This window comes from Oncorhynchus keta, chromosome 32 (assembly GCF_023373465.1).
Source record: "Oncorhynchus keta strain PuntledgeMale-10-30-2019 chromosome 32, Oket_V2, whole genome shotgun sequence".
NCBI classification, from domain to species: domain Eukaryota; kingdom Metazoa; phylum Chordata; class Actinopteri; order Salmoniformes; family Salmonidae; genus Oncorhynchus; species Oncorhynchus keta.
Genome location: NC_068452.1, coordinates 15,442,709 through 15,457,666, shown reverse-complemented (window position 1 = coordinate 15,457,666; position 14,958 = coordinate 15,442,709).

The following is a 14,958-nucleotide window of genomic DNA, read 5'->3' as shown; positions in this document are numbered from 1 at the left end:
TTAACAAAGAAACAGATACTCTTATTTGCTTCATTTAGAGTTATTTATGTAACTTTAGTTGTGATACAAACATCGGGTGATATATTTTTAATACATTCTAAGGCTGCATGATGCGACTCTAATGATGATTTGCATGAAAAAGTTGCATGAGAGGCATGAGCTCTGCTTTATTTGCTCCATAGAGAGGCTTTTATTCTCTATTTTGGTTAGGCCAGGGTGTGACTAGGGTGGGCATTCTGGTTTCTTTTTTCTATGTTTTTCTGTTTCTATGTTTTGGCCGGGTATGGTTCTCAATTAGGGATAGCTGTCTATTGTTGTCTCTGATTGGGAATCATACTTAGGTAGCCTTTTTTCCCTTTTGTTATTGTGGGTAGTTGACTTTGTTCGTGGCATTGTTGCCCAAGTTAAGCTTCACGGTCGTTTCCTTGTAAAAAAAAAAGAAGAAAGGTACGCTCATCACGCTGCCCTTTGGTCCGGTCATTTCCACCCTGACGACAGCCGTGACAGAGTCTCTCATTCACAATTTGATAAGAACTTGATAGTGCCTAAAATTTCACACCGGCATCCCCCTTGTGTGGTCGCACTGCCCCCTAAAAAAAACATGCCTTTTTCAGCCAGTGGCCGTTGTGCCCATAGGCTGAGTATAATAACTATAATTCCCTTCTCCCAGCTGCATGCTGCATGCTTCAAAGCACCTCTCTCGGGTCTTTCTCACAGGCAACAAGTGAAAACAGGCACATCCGTGACGCTCGTGTTCTTTTCCGAAGATATTGTAAGAACTGTCCACATTTACTTTTCGTCAGCCAATAAGATGAGTAGCCCTAATGAACAGCAAAAGCACTAGCCTATTTACTATCCCCCATAGTACAAAAGTTGACTTATTCTATTCTGTGCGAGGAAGAAATATTCCAAACATGGTCTGGGACAGTCGTGGGATGTGCTAGATCCCAAATTAATACAACCATTAGCATAAAAAAAAATTATGCAATGAGGCTTGACACAACATATTATCTTATAATGTTGATAAACTATTAGGCTATTTCTTTACATTATAAGGCAACAAAAGTGACCGCAAATTTGATTAATGCTTTTATTATGAAGGAGCATTTTATGGTGAAAATATCTTCCCCAGTGGCGATTTAGGGCTCTTAAATCTTGGTGGGGCAAACACCAAAACTTTTTTTAGATGCATGCCAGCAAAGCCACTACACAACACAACACTAAACAATACATGAATTGCGCTGTAACGGTTATAAACGGTGCCCACAAATTGTTAGGGCCTACATAAAGCTGTCCCAACAGCAGAACTTTATTTTCAGCGCAATGGAGTGAATCTTTATGTCAGGAGTTCACCTAGGGGTCATGATAGGGGATGTACCAAATGTTTGATGTATTATAATAATTGATTATGCTTATGTTGTATTAATAGAAGGGGGGGTGGTTATAAGACCCCTCCCTCCTTACATTATAGGGTCGTAGACTACAGATTAACAATATATATATATTAATTATAGAGGTTTAATTTAATATTGTTCCACAGTTGTTTTCTAGTTTCTCTGCCTCTTTTAAAGAAATGGTCTGAGAAATGTGTGACTGAGACAGAACTCTGCAGGGGAGTGAAAGAGATAAGAGACTAGGCAGACATTCCACAATAAATCAACTTGGGGAGTGGACATTTACTGCTTAGCCCTTAGAAAACACTGGAACTATTGTATCTCTCTTGCAAGTTTGTATAGCTGTGTACACGTGGGCTTCGTCTGATGAGTAGAAGGCAATAACGTATGCAGTGACATCACTAGGGCTGGACTTCGGGTTTAATAAAATAACTTGGGACCTTTTCTATTTTGCAGAACTTACTAGGAAACATGTGTGCTATGTTCCTGTTGTCATCTTCTGTCTGCAATTGCATTAATAAAGGTTTTTTAATTATTTAATTAAAGATATTGTCAGAATGCTAATTTCACCAATGATTAACAAAGGAACAAACCCCAACACTTACCACTGCTACACCTGGCTATCAGCGGAGCCTTGTCTGGCAGCGAAACATTTCATTCAGCCTCATTTACTGCCTTTTAAAAAACAAAGCTGATATGGCAGACTTGCTTAGATAAATGTGGTTTCAACTGACAATTGAGATGTACAAACTATGGCATAATGGGACAACGTCCGCATAATCTGTAATGAGCGAGCTAGGATGGATGTAGTCATTTGTTCAGCACTTTTGAAATGTACAGCTACAGAATTCAGATCATGGGCTGTTCTTACAGTGTTCGCCCTGTACACCAAGTCAGAACCGTGGATAAATAAAGGGTACATATAAGCAGACAATGAAGCTCTTATAATATTCGATCATGACTAAAACAGGCTACATTTGCACCAACAAGTCAGAACAGTAGGCTAAGTCAGGAAGGGGAAAGGGACCAAATTATTAGGGTGAGGCACATGGGCAACTAACAGCTTAGTACACAAAATACACTTAGCATTACTTTCTTAGCAACAGTATACATATCTCCCTGGCATATTACATCATTTATGCAGCATCATACAAGACATTTTTGGACTCATGCTGTTGTGCTGTGCTCACTTGAACATGAAGGTTCTTCTTCAGCAAAGTTTAGCATCAAACTTTGTGGTCAAACTCTGGCATTTTCTGGAGTTGTGGTGCTTTCAAGACAACTGGGAACAACTGGGAAAAACAAGATTCAATCATGATATCAATGATCTTCAGGTCGGAGCTCTAGAAAGAGGCTCGAGTTCCCGACTTGGAATTCCGAGTTGGATGACCTTTCAAAACATATTTTCCCAGTCGGAGCTCATTTTGTCATGACGTTGCCCTCTTTGAGTACAGCGAGCACCATCCCCCGCTCTCTGCGTCTACAACCAGACTGCTGTGGTGAGAGGTCGTAAATTCCCGAGAAGACCTCATGGACACACAGTTTTTGAGAGTCGTTTTTAATGGAGACAAAGGAAATCCTTCCACCTCACAGAACTTGAGGTACGAACAAATTTCATGTTCCAGAGAAAGTTTAAAAGATCGGTGAAGAATCCAGCTACGAACTGGTCCATTTGGCACAACTTGGGAAGCTCAAGAGAGACGGTGTGGCCACATTACCATAACGCTGTTTATATAATAGCCTCAGATATGAGGTTTACATCTAATTGCTAATTGTTGTATAAGATGAATGAGTGAGTATGATATTGTTTGTATAATTGTGTAATATGATTTTGGACTGTTTAATGAAGAAAAATACAATTCCCTTTTGATTTGAACTAAATCAGAGGATCGCCACTAAGCCCAGTTAGGGTCAGACATCCTGGGATAGCCTTTTCTGCCATTCCGAATAAAACCCAACTTTGAGAAATTATCACCAGACCATGTTTTTCTCCATTAGGGGAGGGCAAAGGTTGTAGACCATTGCTGAATCTTTTAACCATACGACGTGGTTAAACTCTTAGACTATCGATACCGACAGAATAAGAACAAGTCTTTGATATTGATTACTAGTCTGCAGCTAGGAATTCAGTATCATTGAACGCGAAGAACGACAACTGCCGAAACATCCATTCTATAACGAATGTCACTTTGAACTATCTATCCCCTCTAACCAAGACAGAGAGAGAGAGGGAGAGAGACGGACAATTCTACAAAAGAAAGACTTTTCACCAGCGATCAAAACGACACACTGAGCGTAAATATATATATTGATTGCCATTGTTCCCGAATGAGTGAGCGTTCATGTGTAAGGGATTAGCATTTTAATTGTTATAATTAACTCTGTAGGTGTAACACTTCAGGTGTCGTAGGTGTGTGGAGTCAAACGCAGGAGACAGTGAGTGCAAAGCTGTGCGTCTTTAATAGCGCCAACGCATCCCAGGGTGCTCACAATAGTAACGGCCCCAAACACAGGGAATGAGAATGTACAACGGAAAAGTAACGACCAGGCACTAACACGTACTTCTAACAACAGAGCCGAAGGTTACACTGCAATAATCCCGCACAACAACCAGGCGGGCCGGCTGTCTAATAAAGACAAACTAATTAACTGATTAATCATGAACAGGTGCTACCACTAAACATACAAGGAGGGAGAGGAAAAACAATCAGTGGCAGCTAATAGGCCGGTGACGACGACCGCCGAGCGCCAACCGCCCGGGAAGGGGAAACACCCTCGGTCGGACTCGTGACAGTACCCCCCTCCTGACGCGCGGCTCCCGCAGCGCGCCGACACCGGCCTCGAGGTCGCCCCGGAGGACGAGGTGCAGGGCGATCCGGATGGAGGCGATGGAAATCCCTCAACATGGATGGATCCAAGATGTCCCTCACCGGTACCCAGCACCTCTCCTCCGGACCGTACCCCTCCCAGTCCACGAGGTACTGCAGGCCCCTCACCCGGCGTCTTGAGTCCAGAATGGCCCGGATCGTGTACGCCGGGGTCCCCTCGATGTCCAGAGGGGGAGGGACCTCCGGTACCTCACTGTCCTGCAGGGGACCAGCTACCACCGGCCTGAGGAGAGACACATGAAACGAGGGGTTAATTCGATAATAGGAAGGGAGTTGTAATCGATAACACACCTCGTTTATTCTCCTCAGGACTTTAAAGGGCCCTACACACTGCGGACCCAGCTTCCGGCAGGGCAAGCGGAGAGGTAGGTTTCGGGTCGAGAGCCAGACCCTGTCCCCCGGTACAAACACGGGGCCTCACTGCGGTGGCGGTCAGCACTCCTCTTCTGCCGTCCACTCGCTTGTCGTAGAGACTCCTGGACGGCCCTCCAGGTCTCCTTGGAGCGCTGTACCCATTCCTCCACCGCAGGAGCCTCGGTCTGGCTCGGATGCCATGGTGCCAGGACCGGCTGGTATCCCAACACACACTGAAAAGGGGACACGTTAGTAGAGGAGTGGCGTAGTGAGTTCTGAGCCATTTCAGCCCAGGGAATGTATCGTGCCCACTCCCCTGGCCGATCCTGGCAATACGACCGCAGAAACCTACCCACCTCCTGGTTCAATCTCTCCACCTGCCCATTACTCTCGGGGTGATAACCGGAGGTCAGGCTGACAGAGACCCCCAAGCGTTCCATGAACGCTCTCCATACCCGAGACGTGAATTGGGGGCCCCGATCAGAAACGATGTCCTCCGGCACCCCGTAGTGCCGAAAGACATGGGTAAATAATGCCTCCGCAGTCTGCAGGGCTGTAGGGATACCGGGCAACGGGAGGAGACGGCAGGACTTAGAAAACCGATCCACAATCACTAGAACCGCGGTGTTCCCCTGAGACGGCGGAAGATCGGTCAGGAAATCTATGGACAGATGTGACCATGGCCGCTGTGGAACGGGGAGGGGTTGTAGCTTCCCTCTAGGAAGGTGCCTAGGAGCCTTACTCTGAGCGCACACTGAGCAAGAGGAGACATAACCCTTAACGTCCTTAACCAACGTAGGCCACCAATACCTCCCCTGAAGGCTCCCCACTGTCCTCGTCACCCCAGGGTGACCCGAGGAGGGTAGGACGTGAGCCCACCGAATCAGCTTGTCCCGAACATCAAGCGGCACGTACCTTCGCCCCGCTGGACACTGAGGAGGCGCGGGTTCAGCCCGTAACGCCCGCTCGATGTCCGAGTCCACCTCCCATACCACTGGGGCTACCAGCTTAGAGGCGGGAAGGATGGGAGTAGGTTCGGTGGACCCATCCTCGGTGTCGTAAAGGCGGGACAGTGCGTCAGCCTTCACGTTCTGGGAGCCCGGTCTATAAGACAAAGTAAACCGGAACCGGGTGAAGAATATGGCCCACCTTGCCTGACGTGGGTTAAGTCTCCTTGCAGCCCGAATATACTCCAGATTCTGGTGGTCGGTCCAGATGAGAAAAGGGTGCTTAGCCCCCTCAAGCCAGTGTCTCCACACCTTCAGAGCTCTAACCACCGCTAGCAACTCCCGGTCCCCCACATCATAGTTACGCTCCGCTGGGCTGAGCTTCCTTGAGAAGAAAGCGCAGGGGCGGAGTTTTGGTGGCGTACCCGAGCGCTGTGATAGCACGGCACCCACCCCAGCCTCGGACGCGTCCACCTCCACTATGAATGCTAGAGAGGGATCCGGATGCGCCAACACGGGCGCATCAGTGAACAGCGCCTTCAACTTGTTGAATGCCCTGTCCGCCTGTGCTGACCACTGCAATCGCACCGGGCCCCCCCCCAGCAGTGAGGTAATGGGAGCCGCTATCTGGCCAAAACCCCGGATAAACCTCCGGTAGTAGTTGGCAAAACCCAAAAACCGCTGCACCTCCTTTACCGTGGTTGGAGTCGGCCAATTACGCACGGCCCTAATGCGGTCACCCTCCATCACCACCCCCGAGGTGGAAATGCGATATCCCAGAAAAGAGACGGCTCGTTTAGAGAACACGCATTTCTCAGCCTTGACGTATAGGTCATGCTCCAGCAGTCTTCCAAGCACTTTGCGCACCAGAGACACATGCGCGGTGTGAGTGGCCGAGTAGATCAGAATGTCATCGATATAAACAACCACCCCTGACCGCACAGGTCCCTGAGAATCTCGTCTACAAAGGATTGGAAAACGGCTGGAGCATTCTTTAACCCATACGGCATGACGAGGTACTCATAGTGGCCGGATGTAGTACTAAATGCGGTTTTCCACTCGTCTCCCTTCCGAATACGCACCAGACTATACGCGCTCCTGAGATCCAGTTTTGTGAAGAACTGCGCTCCGTGGAACGATTCCACCGCCGTAGCGATGAGAGGTAGAGGGTAACTATACCCCACTGTGATGGCGTTTAGACCTCTATAATCGATACACGGACGCAAACCTCCCTCCTTTTTCCTCACAAAAAAGAAACTCGAGGAGACGGGTGAAATGGAGGGCCGAATGTACCCCTGTCCCAGCGACTCCGTGACATATGTCTCCATTGCCAACGTCTCCTCCTGGGACAGCGGGTACACATGACTCTTGGGAAGCGCAGCGTCTACCTGGAGATCTATCGTACAATCCCTTCCCGGTCGATAAGGTGGTAATTTAGTCGCTTTCACTTTACTGAAAGCGATTGCCAAATCGGCATACTCGGGGGGAATGCACACCGTGGAACCCTGGTCTGGACTCTCCACCGACGTGGCACCGATGGAAACTCCCAAACACCTTCCAGAACACTCCTCTGACCACCCCTGGAGAACCCCTTGTCTCCACGAAATTTTAGGATTGTGCCGGGCCAGCCAGGGAGTCCCCAGCACCACTGGAAACGCAGGCGAATCAATAATAAAAAAACTGATACGCTCCCTATGATTCCCCTGCGTCACCATGTCCAGTGGGACCGTGGTCTCCCCGACCATCCCTGACCCTAATGGCCGGCTATCTAGGGAGTGCACGGGGAAAGGAGAATCTATCGGCACCAGCGGAACCCCTAACTTAAGGGCGAGTCCGCGATCCATAAAGTTCCCAGCTGCGCCTGAATCGACTAGCGCCCTATGCTGGGAAGAGGGAAAAAAGTGAAGGAAAGAGATTAAGACAAACATATGGCCAACAAGGGATTCTGGGTGAGTCTGATGCTGACTCACCTGGGGTGACCGAGAAGCGTTCCGCCTGCCATCTCTACTCCCAGACGGACCCCCCCAGCACCGATCAGACGTGTGTCCTCTCCGACCACAGTTGGTGCAGGGAAGGCCTCCTCCTCCGGTACCCCTCGGCGCAGCCCCTCCCAACTCCATCGGAATGGGAGCGGAGGGGCTGGGTGGTGGAACGCACAGGACCCTCTCTGAACGCCCGCGGGCAGCCAGCAGATTGTCCAGTTGAATGGACATGTCAATCAGCTGATCCAGTGACAGAGTGGTGTCCCGACACGCTAACTCCCGGCGGACGTCCTCTCGGAGACCACACCTGTAGTGGTCCATAAGGGCCCTGTCGTTCCACCCAGATCCGGCTGCCAAGGTCCGGAACTCCAGCGCGTAATCCTGGGCGCTCCTCCTCTCCTGCCTGAGATAAAAAAGTCGTTCTCCCACCGCTCGGCCGTCTATAGGGTGATCAAATACGGCACGGAAGCGGCAGGAAAACTCTGGGTAGTGCTCCCGCGCTGAGTCTGGGCCATTCCAGACTGCGTTCGCCCACTCCAGAGCACGACCCGTGAGGCAGGAGATGAGGACACTCACCCTCTCCGCTCCTGAGGGAGGGGGTCTAACGGTGGCCAGGTATAGCTCCAGCTGAAGCAGAAACCCCTGGCAACCCGCCGCCGCTCCATCATAAGCCCTCGGTAGCGTCAGACGAAGGGTGCTGGAGTCGAGTGATGGGGAGACCGGAGTCGGGGTGCCGAAGGTGGAGAGAGGAGACCACTCCTCTCCCATCGGTCCATTCTCTCCATCACTTGATCCATCGCGGATCCGATCCGATGGAGAATGGTGGTGTGGTGGAGAACCCGTTCCTCCATCGATGGGAGAGGGTTGGCTGCTGCTCCTGCTGACTCCATTCGATTTGATTTAGGTGCGGGATTCTGTAACACTTCAGGTGTCGTAGGTGTGTGGAGTCAAACGCAGGAGACAGTGAGTGCAAAGCTGTGCGTCTTTAATAGCGCCAACGCATCCCAGGGTGCTCACAATAGTAACGGCCCCAAACACAGGGAATGAGAATGTACAACGGAAAAAGTAACGACCAGGCACTAACACGTACTTCTAACAACAGAGCCGAAGGTTACACTGCAATAATCCCGCACAACAACCAGGCGGGCCGGCTGTCTAATAAAGACAAACTAATTAACTGATTAATCATGAACAGGTGCTACCACTAAACATACAAGGAGGGAGAGGAAAAACAATCAGTGGCAGCTAATAGGCCGGTGACGACGACCGCCGAGCGCCAACCGCCCGGGAAGGGGAAACACCCTCGGTCGGACTCGTGACAGTAGGGACTTCTTAGTCAACCCCCCATTGCGACATTTGGAATGAGACTAACGTGAGGTAAAATAAGTAAATCATTAATCAGAAGACTATTGATCAGATACGAAAATATCTGAAAAGTTATATTGGGAAATTATAACTTTGTAATCTGATTACTTTCCTTGGTGCCCCAACTTCCTAGTTAATTACAGTTACATGATTATTCAGTTTAATCAAGTAACTAATTACAGAGAATCTTTGATAAAAACAAAGTCTTCAGTTTAATGATAGTAAAGACACGACAATGTTGAATGTTTATAATTTTAAGCTTGGTAAAGAGACCCTTAAACCCAGACTTGGACCACACACCCACTCCACTGAATAGCAGGCTTGTGATTGCTAACCACTGTTCTTTCCGTCTGAAATATTATCATTTATTTACATCTTAGGGTACCTGAGGATTGATTAGAAACATTGTTTGACTTGATTGGATGAAGTGATACTGGTATCTTTTTGAATTCCTTTGTGTGCATGTTGAAGGAGTGTATTACTGAAATCAATGGCGCCAACTAAACAGACCTTTTGGATATAAATGACTTTATCGGACAAAACGAACATTCATTGTGTAGCTGGGACCCTTGGGATTTCAAACAGAGGAAGATCTTCAAAGGTAAGTGATTTATTTTATCGCTATTTGTGAATTTTGTGAAGCCTATGCTGGTTGAAAAAGTATTTTTATGTGGGGCGCTGTCCTCAGATAATCGCATGGTATGCTTGCACCATCAAACCTTTTTGAAATCTGACAAAGTGTTTGGATTAACAAGAAGTGAAGCTTTTAAATGATGTAAGACACTTGTATGTTCATGAATGTTTAATATTACGATTTTGTCATTTGAATTTGGCGCGCTCCAATTTAAGCGGATGTTGTCGAATTTGATCCTGCTAGTGGGATTTGATCCCTAAGAGGATTTCCATAACAGACATGTGGGCCATAGGAAATGTGCTTAATGTTAGGAAAGTTGAGAAATATATATAGTATGCCTAGCCTAAGAAATCTGATGGGATCCTCTTCTTTTCAATAGAGGCCATCACTATCTTTTCTCATGCAATTGCATAGCCTATTGAAATGCTGCGCAACATGAGCTCATGGGCTCTCATGAAGTGTTTGATTACATTTTTGATTACATTTGCATTGATGTCAGAGTGATGAGAGGGACAATAGAGTGCTGAGTACCAGGCAATTAGCAAGGTTGGTAGGCTACACATCAGCAGCATCAGAGCTTGGAGAAGACTAGTTACCGTGACTAAATGGTCATGTGGAATTTGACTGCCTTCATGACTTGTGACCACCGGTGTGGCGGTAATACGGTCACCATAACAGCCCTACCTGGGTGTATTATATTTTTATGAAATAGTGGTATATAGGTGTAGGGTTAGTTGGTGGTGCAATTTACTTATATTTTTTTAGGAACAGGAATAATGAAGAGAATTTAATGTCGGGAGGCCATGACTGGCCTCACACTTTAGTACAGTAGGGGGTGGTGTATGCACCGATCCCCCAACCCAATCCCAAAGAAAAAGAAGAAGCCTGTCTTTTCAAACTTCCTGATAGTTAGCCATGAGATAAAAAGTACTTTTCAGAATGACTGTTCAGGACCTTTAAGCCTGGAGCCGAGGCTAGTGCAATATTATAAAATAGAAGCATCAGCACCCCGCCCTGCCCCTGTGTGCGCTCCTTACTGCCCTGGCTTGGGACACACTCTTTTCACGCCACTTCGATACTGCTAAGACCAGAAATGATTTTCTTAACTTCTTATGTCTGGGGGCAGTATTGAGTAGCTTGGTGCCCAGAGTAAACGGCCTGCTACTCAGTCCCAATTGCTAATATATGCATATTATTAGCATACTCTGAAGTTTCTAAAACTGTTTGAATGATGCCTGTGAGGATAACAGAACTCATATGGCAGGCAAAAACTTGAGAAAAAAATCCAACCAGGAAGTGGGAAATCTGAGGTTGGTCGATTTTCAACCTATTGAAGATACTACAGTGGGATATTGGTCATGTTGCACTTCCTAGGGCTTCCACTAGATGTCAACAGTTTTTAGAAACTTGTTTGAGGCTTCTACTGTAAAGGAGGGGCTCATAAGGGCTGTATGAGTCAGTGGTCTGGCAGAGTGCCACGGGCTCGGGTTGCTCGTTCACGTGAGAGGTATCTCCCGTTCCATTGCATTTCTGAAGACAAAGGAAGTCTCCAGTTGGAACATTATTGAAGATTTATGTTAAAAACATCCTAAAGATTGATTCTATACATCGTTTGACATGTTTCTACGGACTGTAACGGAACTTTTTGACATTTTGTCTGCTCCTAGTGAACGCGCTTCGTGACTTTGGATTTGTTTGCAAAACGCGCTAACAAAAGTAGCTATTTGGACATAAATGATGGACATTATCGAAAAAAACAAACATTTATTGTGGAACTGGGATTCCTGGGAGTGCATTCTGATGAAGATCATCAAAGGAAAGTGAATATTTATCATGTTATTTTTGACTGCACAATATGGCAGATATCTTTTTGGCTTGTTTGGGCTCTGAGCGCCGTACTCAGATTATTGCATGATTTGCTTTTTCCGTAAAGCTGACACAGCGGTTGCATTAAGGAGAAGTTTATCTAAAATTCCATGTATAAAACTTGTATCTTTGATCAACGTTTATTATGAGTATTTCTGGAAATTGATGTGGCTCTCTGCAAAATCACCAGATGTTTTTGTAACTACTGAACATAACGCTCCAATGTATACTGAGATTTTTAAAATATACATGTATTGTGTAACATTAAGTACTTGTGAGTATCATCTGTTGAAGATCATCAAAGATTAGTGATTAATTTTATCTCTATTTCTGCTTTTTGTGACTCCTGTCTTTGGCTGGAAAAATGGTTGTGTTTTTCTGTGACTTGGCGGTGACCTAAACTTGGCGGTGACCTAAACTTGGCGGTGACATATCCTAACCTGCCACGAAAACGTCACTTAGGTATCTTGCCTTAGAAAGACTGTTTTACTTTTTCAACACAATTTCACACTCAATTTGTGCAAATTTGTACTAAAGTATTTTAGCAGATGTTGTGCTTTTCAATCTTTTTAAAGTTATTGGAGCAATGGTGTTCTTCACTGCCCATTTGTGTCCAACATTTATTTATATCAGTAAACAAACGTGTTAACAACCCAATATTGTTAATTAACCAGTTTGTCTTCTAAATACTTATATTAGTTACCTTACATTTTGTTATTTTTTATTAATGCCAATGCTGTTTCTATGCATGTTTTCGCTTAATACTTTGGGATACTGGTGCTATGTCGGATTCTATGGGGGTTGCCATAATATTGGAATAAATAGCTGTGTTTGTCAGTATCATGGTATTGTTGTATCGATGAAGGCATTTGATTGGGGTATGGGGATACATTTTCATGATGGAAAATTAATCAGTAAATGTGGGAAACAGAAGACTTGCAAAACAAATATGTTTGGTTTAAATTATCCTAGTGTAACTGCATGGTATTTACAACTATAACGAGTTTGGACTATGATCAATTAAGCCATACCAATTCAGTTAAACGGGTTAATGTCGAATAATTAATTATGTTGGCTTACACTTATAACACTTCCAAGGATGTTTCATGATGGTGATTACCGTTGTGTCAATTATGTTATATACTTAAGCTATTGTAACAAGCCTTATTACAGCATTGTAGGCCTACTGCCACTGCCCAGAGGCCTACTAGGATTACATGGCAACGGCCGTTAAAGCTCACTTTGCCATGTATGAGCCCTGGTTAGAGTCCCTGTTGCAGCTTTCACTTTCTTCCACTACACTGGTGGCAGCATTGAGATCACATCCAGCTCACATCTCGTTATGTGATCTAGTGGTGGGAAGCATTCATTTTTCAACATTGTGTTGGGTGTAATTACATTGACATATATAGTGAACAATTGATAAGCAACAATGGGTGTGACGGATAGTAGTAATCACTACAGGTGTGATCAAGCCTTTACATCAAACTTGCCTGAATCTGAATGGAAAGTGCTATGTATGCCCTGACCAGTTATTCTGAAGAAATTCCTCTGTGACTTGACATTTTATAAATTAACTTACCAGTGTAGACCCAAAACAAACACATTCTACACATGTACAAACTACCTGTTCAAAGTGTTATTACAACCATGGTGTTCTTTTGTTACTGAAGCTTATTTAAGTGATAATGCCTGAGAGGTGATTGAAGTAATAATGCCAGTCGAGGGCCAGGAAACCATGCATAGATATCCTCCAAACACCGGCTTTCGAGGGCATTATCACTTTTATACAACGGGTTTGTCAAGTTTCAGGAGAAGACCCAGATGCAGACAGTTTCTAAGTAACAAAAGTTTATTACAAACACAGGGGGAGGCAAACGTCATGTCAAGGGCAGGCAGAAGTCAGTAATCCAGGTTGGTGGGACAAGGTACAGAACGGCAGGCAAGCTCAGAGTCAGGGCAGTCAGAATGGTCAAAACTGGGAAAACAGGAACTAGAGAAAGATCTGGTAGGCTTGACTGCCCTGACGCTGGTAGGCTTGACGAAATAAAACGAACTGGCAACAGACAAAAAGAAAACACAGGTATAAATACCCTGGGGATAACGGGGAAGATGGGCGACACTTGGAGGGAGGTGGAGACCAGCACAAAGACAGGTGAAACAGATCAGGATGTGACAGGGTTACCAACATATTCAAATAATGATTGACATATTTTCATTAAAAACGTTATTTTGATACATTTATTCATACTATTTCATCCTTCCACAAGATATAGTCCCAACACAAATCTAGGGTTGCTACCCAAGCCGGCTGGTCGTCCGTTCTATCGGTTTGGTTGCCAGAGACCCAGTCGCTCAGTCTTTTTGTTCTGCATCTATGGATGCGACCCAGTCGTTCGTTCTAAATGGTTCATTGCCATACTGGCTGGCAACTTTCTTATCCCTTGCTTGCAGCTAACTTACAGTCACATGCAGCTAGAATAACAGCAAAGTAGCTGCATTTGCATTTGTTTAAGCTGTTTTCTAGTGACATTTATTTGGATGCATCCATAACAATGAGCTAATGAGGCGTGATTTCGCATAGCATAGAAAATGGCATAGGACACTTGTTCAGAGGAGCTAGCCAACAACACAATCACTTCAAACTGAAGCTGGAAAGACTGCAAACTAGCTGCACTTCATTTAGTTTTTACCTTTTTTCAATTGACATTTAATTTCTTTGTATATATCCATAAAAATGATGCCAGTTGATTCATAATTTTCACTGGCTGAGAAACACTGCCTGTCTGTCTCGTCTCGACTCCCGACCTGTTCATTACTATGAGACAGCTGGAGATCGAATTTGAATATTGAAACAATGTTGCAAATGTCGGAGAGACTGACAGAAATGTTTATACAAATCTCAGCTTTTGAAAACGAAATGTTAGTCTAAAGGAAATGTGAGAAAGTCTAGATGCTTTTATAGTGGAGATCAAGTGTATAAGTTGCTTGGCTGGGCTAAAGAGAAGCGTGGATTGTGCAGTCAGATGGAACAGAGTAAATGGTCATTTCAACATCATAGATTTAGCCGGTGTTAACTTGTGGAATAGACACCGGCTGGAATATGGTTTTAACCAATCAGCATTCAGGATTAGACCCACCCATGGTATAAATATCAAATAACCTGACAATGATCCACATCATATGGGTAGACAAATAATGTTAGTGTGTTATGCAGCAAAACACAACTATCCTTTTTTAGGATGCAAACCAGTAATATGAATCACTGTTAATCCATCCTGTTCTGATTTGATCTAATGAGATCAGAATTGAGGCCTTTCCCAGTCATGAAGGATGAAGCTAGGCCCCTCTTGGATCTCTTTCGTGATGACTGAACTCAAGTTAGGGGTTATATGTCAGACTCTCTTATACCTCTTTGCCCAACCCTTTTAAAGCTGAAATAACTTGCATCATTATTATAGGGCTGTGATGTATGTGTGTTGATTAATTATTGCTTTCTTTAGTGGAAATACAGAATATGTATAAAAA